The following is a 22,728-nucleotide window of genomic DNA, read 5'->3' as shown; positions in this document are numbered from 1 at the left end:
TGTTATGCGTCAGAACATCAGACCATTCCTGCGAAATGTTCACTGATGTATCTTGCATCGACAAAAAATGAAAAACTTTCTCCAGTAATTTTCTGCGGCAACATTTAACTTCACGGTGCGAGCGTAACACAAACTTGAAAACCAAGATTTTTTTGCGCATTCGAAGGCTATATCATTCCCCAGCCGCCGAGGAAGCGGCCGCACTCTTCCGTAGCCAGAGAGGGTGGGCTTCTGAATAGAGGCGATAATTTGAATCATGAAAAGGTGTAGCTGTCTTCCGATGGGTACACACACTGACCGCACATTATGGAAGATATTAAGGAAGAAGCAAACCATGCAGAAGTCTGCAAATATTTCACCTTTTTAATATATACCGCTGAATTTCCCGCTTTACGCAGCAGGTGAAATTGTTGTGGCGAATTTTTTTCTGAACTAGTTTACCGGATGACGATAGTGGATGACGAGGAAAATTACGATAGTGGGTATCTGAAACTGCAAGCACTTATTTCAGAGCGAAAAAAATTTTAATACACACATGCTACTTCGTTGTATTAACCACAAAGCATTTGTACTAAATCATGAAAGAATCAATTCGCGAATCATCAGGAGGATGCTAAACTGCAAAGCCAGCTTGAATTCCTAGCGCTATTACCTCCGTGAAGTGCCGTCCCGGACTTCATTGTCATCCTTGTGCGAGATAAACAATTCAGAATAAGCAAGCCGATAAAAATTTAAAACTGAACTAGTGTTTAGTGTATTTCAGGCGTCTTAATGCAATCCACACAAAGGTCAGTCATGCTGCTTAGTAAGTGCATTTTATTGCCCTTCCGTTCTCGGAAATAAACTTTGCCAACTGGAACTGTTTAGTCATTAATAACATGTTTTTCAAATGGATAGGCACTGTGTTGCTGACTTTCTCATCCTATAACGCCCCTCGAAACTCATGTCCACTGCTGCATTCAAGCTAAAAGAAGAAATTATAAAGTGAGCAAAGGAATATGTTCTAATAGCACACGTGTAAAATTTATAAGGATAGAAACTGTCTGAAGTCATTCACAGTCTTCAATGGACATGGAAAAGTGCCCTTGTATTTAGTGTCGAAAATATCTCCTCAGGTGGGCATCAAAAACATTTGTGCATAGCAGTGTAAAATCAACAAAGAGGGTCTATGGTTACGATAACCTCTCACGTAACGACAAACATTTTTTTTTCTCAGTTTGCCACGGAACCACGGGAACTTGCCCTGTCACTCCTGAAATGTGGCTTCATGTGCCCAAGCATCTGCCCTAGCAGCGAAAACTCAAAGCTTCCTGACTCCCGTTGCTGACTTTCGTTGATGAACGCCCTTCGCAATTACGCGTACATCAAACGATATCCTGCGGCTTCAATACTACGGTCGCAATCACTACACAGTATAGTTTGAGGCATTATAAACAAAAAAAGAAAATACAGACAACGAGAAGCAATCAAAAGTGAGGAACCGGTGTTCATTTTTTGGGGAGCGCGAGCATCCTGGACAATTTTACGCAAGATGCACCTGGAGATTTGAAGGCCACTTAAGCTTAGCAAACTGCGATGAAGCCCTTGACATCGTCTTCTTTTTTTTGCTGCAGCAGGCTGAACGTTACGAGTTTGATCCGCAAAGGTTAAGGCCTCCACCGTAATCAACCGAAAACGAAGCGAATACCTTGGCGCACAAGATACTGCTAACAAAAATGCCTGGCAGTTTAGCATTGCCAAGCACGAAATATTGCGCGAAAGCACGGTTTATTGCCCTCTGACAGCCCCGCCACGTACTTGAAGGTGTGATTGAGTGTTCCCATGGCCTATGGAGCCACTTATGCGCGTATTCAACTTTTCCATCGTCAATACTAAATCACCCAATGTACGCCGGCAGCCTATGCTCAAGAGCCGCGTTTCTGCAGCAATGTTGTCAGCGCCAACGCGTATCGCTCTAGTCCGTTGTTTCTGCCACAATATTATCCACGCCAACGCATGCAGCGCACATCTGTCTCTCACTACCGCCACACAGCTCAAAGCACGAATATTAGTTGTATAGGGTGATGAGGTATAAGGTGATGAGGAAGGCGATGTGCGGTGCACAGATGGAGAGTGTGTTGCGGTTCAATACAATGCGTGTCCGGCAGCGACAATAGCCTTGTGCTCTCCCGAACTGGCCTGTGATGCTTATCTGTTCGCGCCGCTGTGGATTGGAATCCTAGGCGCCGGTGTTTATTTCATTTATTAAAGCGAGATCTCTACTCCTAGAGGTACAACTCCCGATTTCTATGTGGTTGAGACAATGACCTCCAAAGTCTCACAAGTGAAAACGAACTTAACTGCGTGGTGGTATGGACTTTTGGATGCGACGATCGGGGTCGCGGCTCGACGAAACCATGGTCAAGACGACACCCACTCCTTTCAATACTGGAGTGCCGCTGATTGAAGCGGTTTGTTAGTGGAGGAAGAAAACTGTGTTTATTTACATTTTTGCAGCGTAAAGATCAAAAGAGGTCATTCAAGTGCGCTCAGCGTGGAGTTTTTTAGCGCTCTTCCTTAAATTTGCCTGTTGTGGACGCCCTCACCGGGGTCGGAGTGGCCTGAAGCTGTCATTCGCGCGCATAAACTCACACCCCCACACATATGGACCCGCCGCCGTCACATGCTGAGCCCAAGAGAGAGGAGGATGCAGTCGAGGTCGCGTCGACGGCTGTAGGTGATGTCATCTGACCAGCCGAAGGTTCCCACGTGGTGCCCCACCTGTTCTTCATCAAGTGACCACCGACGTGCAAGGCCGAACTGCAAGTTTCAAAAGAGAGGACGAAAGTAGTCTTTTTCTCCTTAGACTTGCTTGCGATGGTTGGGGATGATGATCGCCAGCCCGCCGCGGTGCTTGGCATGCCCAAAAGCCCCACCGGAAACGAGGCCCTTTTGTTCCCCGACATAGTCACGGCGATTGGGGAAGATTACGTCCCCTTAATCGCCACGGCGGCGTCGGAGACTTCACAAAGGGGTTGTGCTCAAACTTCAGCCCTTCGTTCTTTTGGGTCCCGCAAAACGGCCCGGCAAAGCTCGGTAATTGGAACTAGCTGACACCTGGGTCCTCTCCGTGTGGTCCTTGAAGGCCGGCCTGGGAGCGATCATCATCGAGTTGCTCGGAGCCACCCTGTATGCATGTCTTGGTTGCCAAGAGAAGACTTGCTGTCGCCGTTGCTAATAACGAGGCTTGCTGTCGCCGTTACTAATAGGCCCCAGCGATGGTACTATGAACACCTGATCATATGACTATGACCATTGGGTACATGACTTAAACATTTGACCTTGGCCTTTCACCTTAACGTTTTTTTTTTTTTGAGACAGTGGAGGCCAAGCTTAACACAGCTTTCGCTTTGTTTCAAGCCACGTGGAGCCCAGGTCATTTTTATTTGTTGATTTCACCTGACACGTACCCACAGATATCGCAATATCGTGCTCGGCGTTTACCCATAGAAATAGTGCTTTCTCACTAAATCGACAGCACCACATTAATAGCGCGCAACTTTCGTATGGTAGCTTAAACCACTTTCAAGCAAAACGGTTTTGCGTTCGAGAGAGAAGCAGTAAATACACGTCTTAATTCCGCCCATGGAACATTTTCCCCCGACTGGGAAGGAAAGCTGGGGAAGAAATCTGCGAGCAAAATTCAGCTCTATTTTGTGCAGCAAGCACCGCACGTGAATGGCAATGATATGTCCACTTTTTTACTAACTTCAAGCTGCAAATAGTTTGGGTGCCCGATTGTAGTGTTGCCTGCGCACAAAATGGTTTGTTGAAACAGTCAATATGTTTTCAGATATAAGCAGGTTTCGTTCAGACTGCCGACGTAACCTGAGAAGGTTGCGAACTATGCTTGTTCATTTGTAATCACATTCTAATTAAACGTTATGCCAATTCAGTTGAGCTCCTTCCGGGACAATTTTCTTTTAGCGCCACTGAACCTTACAACTTCGCGGGTCGAGAACACTTCGCAATGGGGTCCTCTGCTCTGTGATGGTGCATTAACATAAGAGCCTTGTTGCTAGCTGCAGGGCAGGAATATACATACAGCACAATGCCACACTACTCAATATAGTAGTGCCGCCATGCGGACGAACTGCAATATCTGTTATTTGGCCAGCCTTGGGCATGCCCAAAGGGGATTTTTATCTCTCCGCTGTGCCACTTGCCAAGCCAGGTAGGTGGCAGGTCGCAGCTGGCTTTCTGTGCAGAAACCTTGGAAACTGACAGCGTTCTTCCTATGCAAGCCACCTTGTGTTCTCTACCTACTCTTTATAGCTACTGCTCTTTATAGCTATTCGTCACTGGAACACACTTCCATAATGCATTGCATCAGTTAACAGGCACGAAGAATTTGCTTAAAAACTGGTCTGTTTTTGGTATGGCCTCTTCTTGATATCTGCCGCATTGCTTGTTTTCATTATTTCTGTTCTTTATTGTTTTTATTCATCTCTTGCATTCTTCGCCTCTTTCTCTGTAATACCTCCCTGAGGCCTTTAGGGTATGTGAATAAATATATATACTCTAGCTGAGAAGAAATAACGAGGATTTCCCTCTCTCCTCTTTGCCACATGCCAGCCGTGGCAGGTTGCAACTTGCACTACCGTGTTCAAAGTTCGCATCTGCCAAGGTGCTATCTGCCAACTTGCTGTCGCAAAATTCACCACGCATTCGGAAATCCAGCGCGGCACGGAAGGAATCTCCACAGCTCACGCCATGACTAACTCAATTTGATTCGCTTCCGATTGCGAGCGCTTAACCTCCAGTGTGCTGAGGAACCACCTCTAAACTTCGCTCTTAGGAGCGTTGCCGGGCTGGAAGAAGGGACTCGAATTCTCTGAAAGCCAGTCTCAATGCCTGACCTTTGACGTCGCGTGGCCCGCGCGACAATGAGAGTGCAGTTGTACGGTTAATACTGCATGTGCTCGCTTGCCTTAGCGCGAAAAAACGTACAGACGCCGCGCGCTCCGATATATAAAAAATTTCAGCGGTGTCAGTCAGTCCGTGCCACAGTTTAAACGCTCGCACGACTCCTGGGTCAACACACTCGCCCAGCCACGGAACAGCGAGGCAGTGTGCGCCAGCAGCACCCCCCCCCCCCCCCCCCCCGTGGTCTTCCGGTCATCGGACTGTTGCAGTGCATGGTTACAAAATTGTGTTCTGTTTTGTTGCCCTCACTTCTTTTAGTGCATTTTAGGTCCAATATCATCGTGTTACCTTGCGTGTGTTGCATTGTATAGAAATAATTTTGTTCTTCGTAGGAGTGTCTGGAAGCTCTTGTGTACCGTCTTTTTCTTGTATAAAGTTGGTTTTCTTTCCGAAATTTTGGCTCCAACCTCTGGCTTGCGACGATATTGGTGCGATAGTAATATTAGCGTATGAAGACGACGATGTGCCATGCACAAGGCCAGAATGTGTTGCAGTTGAACACGAGGCGTGATCGGCATGCTCTGCGCAAGCCCGCAATTTATTAATATTCTAAAAACATCAGGGCTCAGCCATCATGTGTGCTGAAGTAGCTGAAACCGAATGTACCGGGGTTTTCCTACTCCTGGCGAAGCCTTGACAGAAGCGCGTTCTAAGGCTGTAAAGAAAAAGAGGCATAAAATACATGGCGTGCTCTTTTCTTTGAAAAACATTTTAATTCCATGTTTCTCTGGTTTTCAGTCCACTACATTTAGCTTCGCCCCGTGTACTGCGTTTCATCCTTTCTCTGTAGCCAAACAAGCTAAAAGAAGTGTATTTAAAGCCTGGTGCAGAGCCAAGGAGTGTGAGTTATATAATTATGGCAGCAATCAGAAGGCAGATTACTGTAACTTTTCTTGCACATAATTAAATCACTTAGAAGTGACATAGACCACTACAATATCACCGTAGTGCCCCTGCGCCACCTTCCCCTATCCGGTATGTCCCTTAACGAATTCTTCCATTTGGTTTTAGAACATCTATGCGCCGCCTTGGCCGGTAGAATGCGCTTGAGGCACTTTTGCTATGACATCTATGCGCCGCCTTGGCCGGTAGAATGCGCTTGAGGCACTTTTGCTATGATTGTAAGAGAGTCATCTTAGCCTGCTTTGACTTGAAACGATGTTGTTCCGAGCACTCACCTTATTTATCACATATATCTAGTCACCACAAAATGTCTAAAATCTCCAGTTTTATTTCTGTCCAGAATCTCTTGTTCCTCTGCTGACGAAGGTTTTCCTATCGATATCGAAGACTCTGGAGCATCGCGAAGCAACTAATTAAAATCGCAGTGTCCTTGAAGGTCGAGTTTAATTGGCACATGCTTTCCACCTAGAAAAACAATCACGCTACCGGTTAAACCTATGGGGCTTTCAGCTTTTTTTCGCAGTGTGGTACGCATTTCATTGAAATATTGTTCACTGCAGCGCACAATTTCTAAAGAAATATGCGCACATTGCAGCATTAATACGAGCCTCGGACGCAAGCCGACAGCAGAATTCTTCATTAGCTGTCACTTTATGATCCATGCTTTCATATTCCCAGCGAGATGCGCGTCTGTTCCTAGCAGAAGGCTACCGCTCAACGCTCTTTCGCATTGGCTTGTGATCAGTGGTCCTTCTGATGGGCCTTGTGATTCTCACAAGAATTTCCGTAGTCTTAAGAACACAAAGTAAACTACACTGCGAGAATATCGATTTCCTGTTTTCTATCAAACCTGAAATCCCACGCCAACCTAGTTATTATCAACGGCGATAACTAGGCTCGCCTGTTGGCAGCTAGCACATTTGTTTCTACTGGGAGGCTCTGAGCAACTCTAAGGTGATCTCTATCAGGCCTGCCGTCAAGGTCCGCATGGAGTGGACCCAAGTATTCGCTGGTTCCAATTACCGAGTTTTGTCAGGTTGGAGCGTTGGATCCGAAAGAACGGATGGCTGAAGTTTCAGCACAAAAGACCTCTTTCTGAAGTCTCCGACGCCTTTGCGGCGAGCAAGCGAACGTTATCTTCCCCAATTCCTGCGACTATGTTGGAGAACAAAAGAGCCTCGTTTCCGGTGGCTCTTCGGCGTGCCGAGCACCGCGGCGGGCTGGCGAACACCTTTAACAACTGGTTGGGTGCGGTGTGATGATCCGTGTGGCATTGTGCTGCACTTGCAGGTGAGTGTTTGGTTTTTTGCATTTAATCTTCCAGGCTTCAAAGTTTCGGTTAGGGATTTGAACTGCTGGTCGATCGGGTGCTTTGATGTATGTAGCACAAGGGTAGTTGCACAGAACCACCATGAGCGAGCAAAGCCAATATATACAAGCAACGACCGTGGACCTGACGAGGTTGTCGAGGTCAGAACTGTTGTTCTTGCGCGATGAGTTAGGAGTGGATGTGTAGAAAAAGGCGAAATATTCGGATATTAATTATGCAATCGAAAATTTTGAAATTGAGGACGAGGTTGATTTTTAAATTGTTTGGGATAATACGCAAAGGTGGGAAAAAGAAGAGGAGCGTAGAAGAGCTAGGGAAACGGAAGTAGAACAAGAGGCAGAGCTATAGAGCGTACAAGAGCTCGGGCGGTTATAGAGAAACTAGCAGCGGAGCTAGAAGAGCTTAATCTCGAGGCTGAGAAAAGGCGGATTACAAGGCTCAATGGGCTTAATAGAAACGAAGTAACAAACAGCGAAGCTAACTACGTTCAGCCAGAGCAGTCAACGTTACAGGCTATCGCCGAGTTGTACAGACGTGATGCCGTAAACAGGACTGAGAAATGGCGCACAACCGTAGTGTATGGTACACAACAAGGAGCTGCCAAAAAAAAGTGGCTACAGCGACCGTCACAGAGTTGGCTAGGTGTAACTCCGCGAAAGCTCATTCTGAAAACGGGTCGAAAGGGCACGAATGGCGTCGTACAATGCCGAGCCAAAAGAGAGTGTTCAAAGTAGCTAAGGAGACCATCGCCCAGTTCGATAGTCGCAAACCTGTGATTAAGGGCCGAGTAACGGAGTCCAGCTATCACCGACGGCTTAGAAAAAAAGAAAGCTTCGAAGACAGGCTCGGCAGCGCCAACAGAAACCGTCGCCGAGTGGTTAAGCGCGACAACGCCTGAAAAGGGCCTGTAAAGGCGACGAACCGTCGGTTTTCGTACTTGAATCCCGGCGACTTTTAGACATCCATCAATGAGGAAACGTAAGCACAAAATACGAGACAGAACGTCACCGGCGGAAAAGGAATAATTTCGCCAAAGGTAGAGGTGAATCGTTGCAACTGCGAGGTGAGGTGTCACTACAGCGGCACAGAACAAGCAAGAGTTGTGGCTACCTCAGCGAAGCTTTCGTATGAAAAGTGTGGAGCTTCAGTTTGGTTAAAATGCAGTATTGAAAGCAGCACTGAGGAAGAGGACGAGAGCCCGATTCTATAAGAGCAGTGCGTTTCTGAGGAAAGCACTCATGGTGATGGGCAGGCGGCGGAGGACTGCCTTCAGGGGAGAGAACTGCACATCTCATGGGCAGCAGAAGGTCTGTCTGTCAGCTATGTGGAGCTTACACTGCGCTACGAAGGCCAAGAGGCCAATTTTGACTTGAAGGCAGGCTTGAGAGGTGCAACTGAAAAGCTAGAGGAAGCTAGTTGTGATCAGGAGATGCACACAGTCTAGGTGGAAAAACGAAAAGGGGAAGGACCAGGACCAAACGGATGAAATGTCAAGCCCTAAATTCCGGTGTACGAATAGGTGCTAATGCTAGCACAGATAGGATTGCGGCAGAAGAGAAAGAAAAACTTCCCGCATTGGACCTTATAATCTTGCAGCTACGGTTACTGGTCAGGCTACATGACCGGACGGTTCAAAACATGACCGTAGTAACAGAAAGGGAAGACCGCATCTTCCAAGCGGAAGAATAGAAAGGTTCTTTGACGGGCATTGGCCAACAGGAAGACCCAGACGTCGCTCTCCTGACAAAAAGGCGGTAAGAGAATAACTAAAGCGGCCCGAGAGATCAGAAGGCGATGGCTTGCGCCACACTCCGCGCATGCGAGGGCAGCGATCATGCCACAAAGACCATATATACAGGCTTGTCTGGCGTGCGCACTTAAGAAGAATGTTGGGTACATCACTTCAGGCGCTGCATTGGAAACTCGCTGGGCGTAAGGGTAGCCGAGCTTTCCTGGAGCGAGTACAAATAAGTAGCTTCTCGCGCTGGTCGCTGTTCACCCGCAACCAGTTATGGACACTGCATGGGCTACCAAGGCCTTCTGAGCGCGTCGAGTGGCTTTTGAGACTACAGTAGTGGCCAGGAATTGTTTTTTTTCAGTAGTTTTTTGTCCAGCCTTGACCATAGGACAATCATTGAGAGCACGACACGGGAGGGCGCGTCTGAAAGACATCCTTTCAACGCCGGGGTGGTGGGTCTGGTTTCATCGCGTGTACGATTAGCCATCCGAAGCTGTTTTTTTTGTTACTCTTTTTTGTCTGTATGAAACCACGGAGGAAAACGCTATTTTGTTTTTTTGGTTAAAGACTTGTAGTTGATCAGGTATTGTTGTTATCGTATAAAATTAATAGATATAAATGTGGCACTGAATTAGAAGAGACGAATTAGAATCGAGACTCTCGAGTAGACGATGTGCTGCTTGCTTATGAGGGACCGTTCAAAGCAAGCAAGATTCTTTTTGCCTTTGAATTTTGCCACACGTTTATTTTTGTTTCTTCAGCACATACACGTTCAGCGTGGAACACGGGAAAGTTTTGCTTCAGCACATATCGGAGGACAATTATGGTTGGGGTTCCTTAGTTTAAGTACCAAATGTTTCTCTCATTCGCGACTGTGTAGCTAATGTTATGCGGAGGCAAAAAAAGTACGGGTATTTGTGCCCACTTGCGTACTCGTGTTTAGCGGCGCGCGTTTAGTTATCCGTTTTTCTAATTCGGAGATTAATCGAATGAAATGAGGCTGCATAATTATCTGGAGAACCGCTGTAGCAGTTTTGTGTACAGAAGAGGGGGATGAGGTGGAGAATTGACACAAAGAGTTTAAGGGAAGCCTTGCGACAGGACGAGAATGAGTATGGATTCTCATCCGCATTCGCATCTTTGTGAGTTCAGCTCGAGCACTAGATTATTAGTTTCAAGCTACTAAGCTCCTTCGAGTCTGTATTCTAATCTGAGCATGGGCGAAATTTTAAGCAGACTTTCGATATTCGGGTGTTATAGGGGAAACGAAGCATCGATTGATAGTGAATATAGTTTATATTAAAAAATTTGTAGGCTTTGACAAACCACCGCTTATAGTACGACATGGCAGTCGGTTTTTGGCGACCTGAGATGTGACGTGGGCGCTTACTTTGACACTAAACTCGGGCAAAATTGAGGGGTCAATATTGTGAAGCAAGAATTTATTCGGCACTAGAGGGAAACCTGGTGGTTCTTGATTGAATTTTGAGCGCTTGCGCCTAGAGTGGTGTTTTGTTGTTTGGAACTTTCCATGTATGCTTTCCTTTGCTGGTCGTTTTGTGCTTTCTGTTTTGCATTGGGACTTCATATTGCAATCCACGAAATCAACGTTGACGCAAGCCGAATCTTCCTCCGAGCGGTCGGGAACGCTGGCCAGTCGATATTTTCCGGTCCGCGGAGGAGCTGGTAAGAACGGCGACAACAAGTCTAGTTATTATCTACGGCGACCGCAAGTCTCGCCTGTTGGCAGGCAACACATTCATTTCTACTGGGTGGCTCCGAGCAACGCGGTGATGATCGCTTTCAGGCCTGCCGTCAAGGACCGCACGGAGAGGACCCAGGTATTAGCTGGTTCCAATTACCGAGTTTTGCCCGGTCGGAGCATGGGATCCGAAAGAGCGGATGGCTGAAGTTTCAACACAAAAGACCCCTTTCTGAAGTCTCCGGCACCTCTGCGATGACCAAGCGGACGTTATCTTCCCTAATTCTTGCGACTATGTTGGAGAACAAAACGGCCTCATTTCCGGTGGCTATCAGGCGTGCCGAGCAACCGCGGTGGGCTGGCGGTCATCGGACCCAACCATCTCAAGCGTTTCTAAGCCCAAAGACCAATTTCCACTTCTTTTCCTGACCTTTCGTTCCTGTTTTTGCGCGTCGGTTGTCTTCTGATGAAGAACATGTGTCAGCAGCCCGTGGGAGCCTTCGGCTGGACAGATGACACCACCGACCGCTGTCGACGTTACCTCTCGGGCTCAACATGTAAAGGGGGCGCGTTTATATGTGCGGTGCTGTTAGTTCGTGCAAACAAGTGAAATTTTGAGACCACTTCCACCCCGGCTAGGGCGTTCTCAACCTGGGGAATTTAGGGAACAAGAACGCTATAAAATCGGATTTTATCGACAGCAAGTGCAGTCGATAAAATCCCGCTTTTGATCTTTACGCTTGTAAAAATAGTAAGAAACCCAGTATTATTTCTCCCATCACCCAACTCCTTCAATTCATTGACAGTCCTGTCCTGGTGGTGGGAGCGCGCGTTGTCTTGACCGTGGTTTCGTCGAGCCGCGCCCCCATCCCCACCTCCAACAGTCTGGAGGATGGCAGGGCGCCGACAGCACCAGGAACGCGGCGAGACTTCCCATTCGCCTCTCAGCGGCTCTTGTTTTGGCGGACCTTGAAGGCGCGCCGGCGCCTGGAGGCTTCCAGTCGGTTCGCATGGTTCGCACTTCTCCAAAACAGAGTAATATGGCAGCGGTGTTTAAAAGCGGCTTAAATCATGTGCCTTACCTTTAAGAGTTTGCCTTCCTTCCTACAGGTCGTGTCTGCTATCCACTGAGAAAAATTTTTAAATTTCAACACTTTTGTTATCACCAAGCAAATATTGCACCAAGAGATTCCCAGTTTTCACAGTGATGATATATGGCATATGTCCTGATGCGTCCATGCTTTAATCAACTCTTCTTTCAAGCTATTGGTCTTGTGTCACTTCATTGTCATATAAACAAGTTATAAAACAAGATCTGAATATCTCGTGCTGGTACCCGGGTACAAACCCGACCACGGCGGCAGCGTTTCGAAGGAGGCGAAACGCTCAGGCGCCCGTGTGCTGTCCGATGCCAGTGCACTTACAGATCCCCAAGTGGTCGAAATTATTCCGGAGCCCTCCACTACGGCACCTCTTCTTCCTTTCTTCTTTCACTCCCTCTTTTATCCCTTTCCTTACTGCACGGTTCAGGTGTCCGCTGATATGTGAGAACAATGCTGCGCCATTTCCTTTTCCCAAAAACCAATTTTCTATTTTTCAATTCTCCGGCTTGCGAAAGAAGAAAAGAAGAACACACCCTCTCTTGAGGTATGCAATAGCTTGCGTAAATTACATAGCCGTTCCTTTGAAAAGCTGTGTTTGTGCTTCATTTAGTTTTATTGGCTTGATAAGTTTCCACAATTATTCTTTTATAATGCACCACACTTTCTCACGTCCTTACTTTAGTACATATCACTTTGTCATGAGGATGGGAAAGAATTCATGTCCAGTTCACAAATTAGTTCCTGACATTAATCATTCTTTAGTCATTGATGGCTCTCCAGAGGACTATAACCGCAAAACCGGTCAACGGTGCAAAATCTGCAACTCAGTTCCTCACGCTGTGCCTGAATGAAAACAACGAGGATTGCAAAGTGGATTGTTGCGTGCATCACCAAGCTGAGGCGATGTTCGAGCATAGTCTTATGGAGAGATATAATGAAAAGAAGGCAATTGTCGCGAAAAGGCAGATCTTCTGACCTGTATTTTTTTATCCCTAGCCTTATGCGAAATGCACCTAGAAAGTTTTATTTTTGTTCCACCCTAGAAAGCGAGAAACTGGCATTTAATCATGCGCAAAAGAAGGACGCCCTTCGCATCAAGCGCGGCCACACCTGCTTCAACCAATTTCAAAACCTACCCACGGGGCTTTGAATAGGCATCTGTTGCTTGCGAGCCCATGTTGTTAAATACGCTTTGAAGCGCTTCGGAGGCCCATATATTCGTTCGCAAGAGTAACGCTTGAAACGTGCTGCGAGCGAAAAGGTAACTATAAAATTTTAGAAAGAGCGAAGCGTCACTCTATAGGAAAACAAACTGAAGTTGGCGGAAACCCGCCCATGTAAAAAACAAAATATTTCTGCCCCATTGCGTTTGTTCGTTATTGTCGTTGCATACCTTTTGCAATAGCTTTGCCCGTTCGAATGTTTATCTTTTCATCCTGAAGACGCTATAAATGCAAAGAAAGCTTCCGTGCCATTCGGCAAGCACAAAACGGCATTACTTACCTAAGTTGAGGTACCAGAGCGCTTATAAGGGGCTCCAAAACTGGCGGCTTTTGTTTATGTGTGCGCGGATTTTTTTTTTTTTTTTTGCTTAGCAAGAAGGAGATGCGATTACGCCTCAACATCGGACTTCCAAGCGCTTCCTTGGGTATCCACCGAGCTTGCTTCTTAGAAAACTGTGCCCTCCTTTCAAACCAAAGTGAGCAATGCACTGGCACATCGCACGGTGCCCTCGAGGGAAGAATGCGGTAGACGAATACCATTTGTTGAAGGTGACATCCTCACAAACAATAGCATCTTTTATTTTGTGCCCTTCATGGTTAGGTAGAAACGTTGGCAGCTTGCGCTCGGAGAAAGCATGACAGGTTCGAGTCATTGCTTCACAACTTATGGTCTCGTGCAATGGGGCAGTATTGGAAACAGGGGCGTATCTTCCTATTCTGGACATAGCCTTAGGTCACAGTGTATAATCAAGGTGATTAAAAATTCAACATTGCTTATGGCTCGATCAGGCCGAAGAGCATGGTGAAAACCACAAAGGGATGTTAGTTCTGAGCAAGCACTTGAGTCATCAGCAGCCGCCGAAGAGCGGAATCTCGATGCTGTTGCCGGTGAAAACACATCGTGGAGGCCGAGCGATAAAGATAGGCTCTTGTTGTATTAGGATTCATACTTCAAACAGTGAAAAGGATAAGGCACAAACAAAAAGAAAGCAAAAGCTCCGTTGGGCTACACTTCCGCTAATTTTGAATTGCTGCGTCCTGCAAAGGAACAATGAACTAGTGCGGTTCTGAGACCATTAAATATAGATTTCTTATGTCTTGTTTCTCGAAGAATTCTTAGTTGTAAATAAAGTGGGAAATATTTCTTCAGTGAAAAGCTACTGGTGCAAAGTGCTATTAGAAAAGGAGCTCTAAGGTTATTTCACATTTATCGCACTTCGTGTAGAAAAAATTTGATGAGAGCAAGCAAAACATCGCCAATGTCCACTCTATGTTCTCTCACAAATATTGCTGAAAAATCATACAGTGACTGCAGCATTTCTACTATGTATCATCCCAATACCACACAAAAAATTGGTGCAGTTAAACCACTTATTATAGTACGAGTTTTGTCATAAGTAAACAAAGACATTGTCACCTTTGTAGTTCGGCGAAAATTGAAGAAACAGTTCAAATATTCGCTTTGTGTCATCGTATACCAATTTCAATAATCACTCGACGATCGCAGCACATGCATATGACGGAGCGCTTGCGGTAGCCGAAAGCCTGCTTTATTATTTAATTATAATTTTCATCACTCGAATCGCAGTAGTACTGGTCAGGGCACTCCTGTTTATTTACTCCCTTGGATACGGCGAGCCTTAAGAGAGCACTTTCTTTCATTAGGACGCATTCACGTGGCATCGATTGCGACCACGGATTGCGAAAAAAATCATGGGCTCATTTTCTATGTCACATCTAGGGTTCGGGTACGAGAAACAATGCACATGAGGAGGAGACTAAAATGCTTGCGAATACGAGAGGTTTAGTGAGGAGAGCTAGGCAGGTTTTTCACGACATCGACTTCGTGTGGCCAGCACTGCAGTAGGTCTGGCGCTGTTTTAGCCGATCATTAAGGTAGTCATTCAGCCCCTGTTATGTAATCAATCTCTCCTGCTTTTCTGCAAATATTTGATAGGGATGCAGACGTTGATACTAATTCTGGCCTGCAGAGTTCGGTGGGTTTTCTCCACCTCGACTGCTGACTAGCGTACCTGGTCAAGTTCACTCAATATCCCCTAGGAAGACCTGACCAGACCGGGTAGTATATTCCTTAAACCTTAGCCCCCACCAGCCTAGACGACTTGACCACACGCACACATATGAGGAGAATGCCTGCACACCATCTTCCAGGCATTTTCCACCAAAGTTTACGCCATACTATAAATTTTGCGTACGCCTGAAATGCCGCTTGCATAGCCTACTAGTAAAATAATTTGAAGGCACCGAGATAACTATTTGTGTTTTCTAAAAAGGCGCAATATGCGCACGGTACCATAATTATTCAAATAAGGGCCGCTATTTTACACAGGAGGAGCCCTATTGAAATTGCCATGTTCTATTCCTTCTTTGACCCTGCTAACAAAATACGCAGTATCCTGAAACAGCCCGCTTACAATGGTGACAATAGTGGATTTTCAATTCATTTTAAAGAAGTACAATTCCGCACTGAAAGGGCACCTGAAGAAAAGAACTCATGCTTTGGCGGAAACATAAAGACACAACAACCAAACAGCGCTGAAATGATAGTGCTAAACGTCATGTTTCTTTAAGAGCGCCAATAGGAATGCATGACAGAGAAAGTGCTGGAGTCAAAAAGTTCGGAAGGCAAAGCGAACAATTTAAGCACTCTTCAATTAACACTTTGGGAGCCATGAAATTGTAGCGCTGTCAACATTTCCAAATATTGTAGCCGAGATCATTTTCCTGTAGGGAAGTGAAGTTTATTGGCAGCCGTCTGTCTTCCAAAGAATAGCTTGGCACTCAGGGTTGTAGACTTTTCGCTCTTTCAATTTCTCTAGCCGGCTTATGTAGAGGTCTGCAGTTTTGTTGAAAAACAGCGTGCAATTTTCGTGTGGTTCCATGGCTAAGGAGCAGTTTCTTACCCGGAGGTCAAACCTAGTAACTGAAAAGCGAAGTATGCATTATTCATTTTACAAGCTCGTAAATGTACTCAAGACATTTCGATAACGGGTCAAGAAAACTATTACGCGATATTATCTCTCTAGAAAGTTTTAAAGCCGGGTAGTATGTAATGAGCAGGATGAAGTATTATTCGCGACGCCTTGAGCATGCCAGAGGACTCGGGGTTATTCATCATAAAACCGTCGACAACTGCGATTCAGGTCTGTAGCTGGCCAAGAAAAAAGAAATATATACATGATAATTGTTTCTTTTTTTTGCAACTGCTATGTTATAAACTTTTTAAATGGTAGTGATTTGCTTTGTTTGTAGTGGTGGTGCAGTTAATGAATGTGCAACTGGTCAGGTATTGCAGTGCCTTGTTTATCAAGATCTGCACGTAAATTCTATCACTGCCAGGCTTCAATGCTTGCCTCATAGAACTATCAACAGGCCTATCTACCAGAAGTGCTTATGGCATGTTGCCGTTCACCCCACGGCAATATTTTAGGCTTGTCTGTAGAGGCATTCAAATTCCCTTAAAATGCTTGACGTCGATGTTTCCAGAAACGCATGTTCTTTAGAAGGTATTCCCAAATAATTTGAAAATAAAAGACAATTGTTTGAATCAAACGAGAACCGAACATCTAAATTTTTAGTTACACAGTATAAGTTGGCCATTACCCGTAAACCACATGAACTATATGTGCCAAGCAATGAAAGGTCTCCTACATCATTTTTTTCTGGTTGGTGTCCTAACATTGTATGATACAACATAAGCCAATTACGTTAGTGCATTAGCTAGATCACTCGTTTCATTTTTTCGGACCATGGATTTTAATATTAGGGAACGGAAACCAGATGCATCATGCGGAACTGACTGGTCCCGGTACACAGCCAGGACACATGGGCTTGATATTCTGCGCTGTGGAACTATTCACATACTCTCTGTAAATACAGCATTTTAACGGAACTTATTGAATATTTTTGAAGTAGTTGGCTTTTTTTTTTGTTCAGACGTGGAGCATTGCCAAAATTTTCGAGGTTGCAAATAATGAGATTTGGTCAAAGCCTTTATTTAATTTCTAACTTAGAAGAATGCACACGTCTGTCAGCTATACACCATAAAAGCCTAATTTCTGATGTACACTGTGGGCGCAAGTTTTTGACGATAAACTCTTGTTGGCCTTGGACTCTCAACTAGAAGTGCCAGAATAGCTACGCAGTTAAAAAGTTTTCAAGAAAAGCTAAATGTAACTTAATATTTACTTTGCGTTTCTTGCTATATTTACAACTTTTCATGCTTCCTACAACTTCTAAAAATCTCACATAATTGAGATATTCCTGAGCATGGCTGTCAGTACTTGTTAACACTCAGGGGCGCGAAGTAATAAATATATTTCCAAAGCCGGTGGCGTCCCTTAAGGAGAAACACCAAGAAAGAAGAAAAAGAATCTAAGCATTAAATAAGAACTCACTGTTCGGGTGTTTGAAGAATTTAAATACACCACAGCTGTTATCTTCGCTTTGGTACAGTAACTGCTCATCGAAAAGTGGGTTTTTTTGTAGATGGATCGGACGCACTAATGCATGCAGGGAAAGAGAAGTCGAAGACACAAATTAGCACTTTTTTGTAATGCATTGCATTATAAAAGACACTACCGACATGTCCTGCATGCGTACTACGTAGCCGCCTCTAAGAGTTGTAGCGAAAGAAATCAGTCCAATTCACACCTTCACAGCAGACGTTCACTATCCAAATTCAACACAGACCTTCGAAAGGGAACGCAAATTTTTGCCAGGAATTTTTCAGCGGCAGCTTTCATAAGGATGAAAAATTATAATTTTAATGATACAAACAATCAAGAAACACCGTATCACAGTGTCATTAACAGGAGCCGTTGCGAAATGAAGGAGATAATCGGGGAAAACAAAGAATACTAAATGTGGCACGCACACAAAAATCAAAAGCCTACTTTCTTTGCTCAGAACATTATTTTGTACCTCCTTTAATATTTTGCGATTGAACATTCAAAAAGCGAAATTACAAACTTGAGGCGACGGGGAAAGCGCAAGGCGTTGCACATCCTAATGACGACGCTATAAAAATGTACACATGCGGACAAGAGTAAATGGAGCACGTTATGGTCTTGAAACATTTTTCAAATCTTGCCTGATTGAAACTGCCAGCACTAGCGTCCACTGCTGGCAGTGGACGCTAGTGCACTTTTCATAGATAAATAATGGTTCTTTGTGTGTGATGTAGAAAGTGTGATTCCATTCAGAACGGAATAGCGCGCTCCGTTTGCTTACGTCCATGCCTGAACGTGAGTGCGGCTAGCCTCAGCTTGAGCAATCGCTTTGGATGCCGCCGTTTCTTGTTTCCAAAACCGCTATTAAAAATATCTGGAGCACCGCCTTCACTCCTTGCATTGTTGTTGAGTGTACATCTTTCGCTGGGTGATGCAATACTTTTCAGCTGAAATATGCATTTCTTTTTAGCAAGAGATGCAAGGTTACTTAGTGCGCTTTATACGCGCAGTCGGTCTAACCGCCGCAACCGCTATTTTTATGGGTTAATGATTACGTTGGTAACTGCGAATCACTGGGCACTTATCACTGGCCGTACCTTTTCGGCAAGAGGTTTTTTTCTACTATCCGCAATTTTTTTGTGTTCCTTGCAACTTCCTTGCGAAGCGTTCATGATACCTAGGACACTGCAGCTAAAAGCGAAAATTTATTTTTTCACATAGATAGTTGTTGCATCCGGCATCATTACTAATATAACACACGCTCCATTCAGTTGAAAGCATAAACCGCTTTCCCGCCACCGCAAGGAACCAGGATTCATTCCTTTGGGCGACTCTCTGGGAGTGGAGACAGTTTCAGAGCTGATTGTGTTCACTTATTAGAACCCGCCCGGAGCAGCAGCCGTACCTCCAGATGTAAAAGCAACCACGAGCTCCCCGAATATTCGTTGTTGAAGAACATTTAGAAGTTGTTTCATCTTATCTATCATGAGGGAAAGCGGTAAGCCCATTGTACTTGAAACTTTCGGTTTCAAAATCTCGGTAACTTCGGCCTCGCTCTTCGACCTGTCAGTCACCCTTGTTAATCCCAGTTGCATCGGGCAGGTGTTTTTGACTTCCGGACCAGGTGGAGTTAGGCCGTATGTAAGCGCTGAGATGCACGATTTATTGCAATTATTCCTTTGGAGCAGAAAAGCTTATCCTCAGTGCACCGGAACGATTAAATGGGTCAAAACATTTGCGGGAATATGGACGACACCAAATTGTAAAACAAACAAAAAATGTCAGTACATTTGGGCACATAGGCCAAATGCGGAAATGTGCGCTAGCATGATGTGTTCCCATGCTGCGGTGCTCTGCTAAATTACGGTTGTTGTTTGTGTATGTGTTTTTTCATGAAAAAGTGAGAGAAGAACATGGCAACAAGGTGGGTGCTATGACAAGTGTTGCCATCAAAGGGACTTGAATTGCTTGGGTTGGGTTGCGACCGCGAGCTTGCTCTTCCCAAACAGCCCCTCACGGTTAAATGGGCTGTCGCCTGGCATAGTGCACAGGCTGCCTACCATCCTGTGGGCAGGTGAGCAGCCTGCCATAAAACCGTCTTCAGACAAACTGAAAAACAGACAGAAAGACCAACACACTACGGCCAAATGCGGAAAATGGCCAATATAAATTCTAGCGGAGAGTTTTCTACCGTTTTTCACCCCTCACGCGAGGACAAACATTAGAGAAACTTCTTAGGATGCGTGGAATATTGCTGCAGCTATTGAGAATTTCTATTTTCTTTGTATGGTGTCGTCGCGTTATGTTCTCATCTCAGGTTAGGAGCGTCGGACTCATTAAAACTGTGAATGTATCCTTTCGGATCCCAAGTGCATTACGACGCACAATAGACACAATAAAACGCACATAAGAAATATGTAAGGAATAAAAGAGACGCCACAGCAATATTGGAAATATAATGAAATCCTAGCCAACTGGTGCTTGATGGAGCGGCCGATGAGGTAGTCCCGCGTTGTCAGTGTAGAAGTTCATCGTAGACAGGGATGGGTTGCACCAATGGCGGTGCCGTAGGGTATACAGGGAACAAAAGTATCTATACCACGTGTTTATCAAGCAAAGTCAATAGCTATGCTATAATCCGGCGGCAGGATACCATACTTTTGAGATAAAAGAAACAATTTTGACTTTCACCTCCCCAAGTGTGGTGTCCAACAGCCCGCTAACAGCAGATCTATTGACTGTCTTTGAGGAACACGTCGTCCAGAGACTTTTGTGTCCGGCTGTCTGCCATGCTGTCTGCTGGCGAAGCCCTGCCTGGCAGGATGGAATAGAGCTGTGAGGGCTGCCACACGCTGCAACTTGGTCCACGGCACTGGATGGTGAGCCGGCCTTGAAAGCCACCAAACCCCCGTTGCCATTTGCTGTTATGTCACAACCTGCTTTACCAACAGTGCAACTAACGCCAGTCATCTCCAATTAGCGCTTACCAATATCACTCAGCACTGCCGTCAATGGCCGCTTAGTAGGAAATAGAACGTTCGCTTCCGTATCCATAAGACCTGAGTATAGTCTCTCTATTCTAGAACAGTCATGTTTACACTGTCCATACTATCTAAATCCTCTCATCCCTGCAAACGCACTTGCATTGTGGTCCCTTGGTGCGCTCCGTCCCTGTCGGTGGCTCTTAGACGGAGCTATTCCCGTTAGCATCATCATGCTTTAAAATCTGACATTTCTGACACGCGTTCATTTTTTCTGCCCATGAGGACACATGAGAATACTGCTAAATAAAAAGGGAGAAATTGAACTTCAGAACATTAGCGCTGCTTAGGATGTTTCCTCGCTCCAAATTTTACGCACTCATGAAATGTATGGGTGGTACACAGGTAACCTTCGCAAACACGAAGTGAGATTGGGTGCTAAATGCAGACAAAATGGTGGTTCCTGCAGTGTAGTGTAGAACCCATTAATTTTTATGCTAAATCCGAACTGTACATGTTAGTATATACGTCATACATCGAATACTTAGAACAGTTCTATCTTTGATCAACACAATTACAGCTGGCATACCATGCCGATCATATGAAAGTAGACCGAAAGACAAGCTACATGGAAACACAGAGCGCACATGTGTCCCTTGCAATCATAAAACATTCAAGGCATCTTAATTATCCGCTGGGCAACCATGTCTAAAATATCTCATTTATAAAAATAGCCGACGATGGAGGCGAAATGCTGAAGGCCCGTGTACCGCGCGATATTGTGCACGTTAAAGAACCCCAGATTGTTAAAATTTCCGGAGCCCTTCACCACGGCATCCCTAAAAGCCTGAGCAGCTTTGTAACGTTAAACCTTCGTACATGATAAACAAAACATAACACGATTGAAATTAAGCATCCCTACAGTTCAGCGCAGAAAAAGCAAAAAATACCAATAGTAAAATTGTATGCAACCAATACGCAATGGCGAAATGTTCGTGACAAAGAATCATTAACAGCCAAAAACCTGAAAATCAAAAATAAATCATCATACTGAAAAAACCTGAAGCACAAAAACAAGGACTCAAGAAAAAAAATTGAAACCTAGGAAATAAACTGACTAAGAGTTGGAGCACATGCAGAGGCGAAGAAAAAAGGAAGTGATATAACGACACTAAAGTAACAGGCAAAAAATCAGAGTAAAGCAACAAGTCTGAGTAAAACTAAAGAGGAATCCATCTAAAATACGAGGGAAGGAAAGTAGAAACAATAGTAAACGCAAGGAGAGAAAAAAGAAAACAATAATAAACATTATAGTCAACATCATAATAATGGTTGTGTCAAACGCCTCTCCCATATTCCTCTAAATAATACGGTTCATCAATGCTGTAGGTGTAGAGCATCCACCTCGCGTGCAATAGAACCGCGTGTCGATTCCCTAAGGAATACAATTCTTCAGCGAAAAAAAAATCTGTAGCCCGCCTGTTGATGAAATTGCTTAAGCAGACCAGGGATGCAGCCTAATTAAGGTGACCACAGCCGAAAAAGCCTTCCATCATCGGAACAATATTTTGCCGGCCAGGTTTCGTAATTTCCCACCACATACAATATAAAAATTAGGTTGAACCCAATTGACCTCCAAGGTGGAACAAAGGTGATAGCAATCGGTACTAAATACAAGTAAGACTGGCATTTTCTTGCCTTTTCTTCTACCTACGTAGTCGTCATTGAGCGCAATTTTCATAAATGAATCATAATCACCATCGAGCACGCCAGAAAATATTCATGAAGGTTCCAGTACAAACGCGCAGAAATAGACTGATTGATGCCTTACTTGCGTCGTAGATTAACGTTCTGCTGCTCCTGTGTGTATGTCCTTTCTGGAGCAGCCTCGTAAGTGACATCTTGACTCTATAGAATCTTAGGAAAAATGCAAATGAGCCAAGAAAAACAAAAAATCGCTAAATAGGGAATCCTACCTTGTTTGATTTGAGTAGAAGGATCTCTCAAAATATAGGTCACTCAGGGTTGTGTTGACTGTGACGTCCACAAGGCAGGAAAGATTAGTGCTATCATGGGCCCTGCTGCGGTATGTCCAGACTGGTTCAGTTGTATTGTAAAACTGCGATATAGAAAAAGATACCCATAAGTGTTTCATTTTCCATAAACACACTAATGAAAAGCAGTCGCCCCTTAGCAATAGATGAAGCTTTGCAGCGGCTTGTCCCGACGTCAAGCGCTACTTAATTATTTATTCAATTGAAACCGGTGACATGAACGATATGATAAGAGTTTGAGACAAACACCACGTTTG

At 44.9% G+C, this 22,728-nt stretch overlaps 1 long non-coding RNA gene across 1 annotated transcript in view; it reads right to left on the bottom strand.

Annotated features, from left to right (window-relative positions):
• The window catches only part of LOC144134937 (uncharacterized), a 49,189-nt gene extending 26,711 nt beyond the window's left edge, over positions 1 to 22,478 (bottom strand). The window contains exons 1-2 of the long non-coding RNA XR_013315307.1: positions 22,394 to 22,478; positions 17,383 to 17,487 (exon numbers count right to left, since the gene is read on the bottom strand). This is a non-coding gene — a long non-coding RNA (uncharacterized LOC144134937). The remainder of the gene's footprint in view (positions 1 to 17,382; positions 17,488 to 22,393) is intronic.
• Positions 22,479 to 22,728: the final 250 nt, after the last annotated feature.

This window comes from Amblyomma americanum, chromosome 5, assembly GCF_052857255.1.
Source record: "Amblyomma americanum isolate KBUSLIRL-KWMA chromosome 5, ASM5285725v1, whole genome shotgun sequence".
In the NCBI taxonomy this organism is placed as follows: Eukaryota; Metazoa; Arthropoda; class Arachnida; order Ixodida; family Ixodidae; genus Amblyomma; species Amblyomma americanum.
Note: the sequence above shows the minus strand (reverse complement) of the source record. Positions and strands in the feature narration are given on the sequence as shown.